The sequence below is a fragment of the Octopus bimaculoides genome, chromosome 1, assembly GCF_001194135.2.
Source record: "Octopus bimaculoides isolate UCB-OBI-ISO-001 chromosome 1, ASM119413v2, whole genome shotgun sequence".
NCBI lineage: Eukaryota > Metazoa > Mollusca > Cephalopoda > Octopoda > Octopodidae > Octopus > Octopus bimaculoides.
In genome coordinates, this window is record NC_068981.1 from 149,745,075 (window position 1) to 149,745,627 (window position 553).

Below are 553 nucleotides of genomic sequence, written 5' to 3' on the forward strand. Positions count from 1 at the left end.
TATATATACAGATAATAGGGATTACCACTAAGTGGACATCCATTATGCTAGAAGAAGATCATCAACGATCTGACCATTAGAGATTGTTCTCAAGAAAATTCCGCAAGCAGCAGAACGTAAGCGACCAAGACGAATGAAAATATACAAAGTATAAAGAATTAATTGTAGACCGGTCTCGCCATCAACCAAAATTACTTACGTAATATTCAGTGGCTCATCAGTACAGTCGTTCTTTTCAATATAATTGCAGAACTATACACGAGACATCTGCATAAAAATTAGACATGTGTATAGTTCTACCAATTACATTGGGGTTATATTTCAAATAACTTCGTGCAGAACATTTGTTTTGCTCACTTACGTTCTGGTGCTTGCTGAATTTTCTTGAGAACAATCATTAGTGGTCAGGTAATTAAGGAGCTTCTTCTAGTATAATGGATTCTTTATGTGAGTTCGTGTGTTGAAGCACTAAAAGAGAACGACTCTCCCCAGACACAACAGCATATATATATATATATATATATATATATGTGTGTGTGTGTGTGTGTGTGTG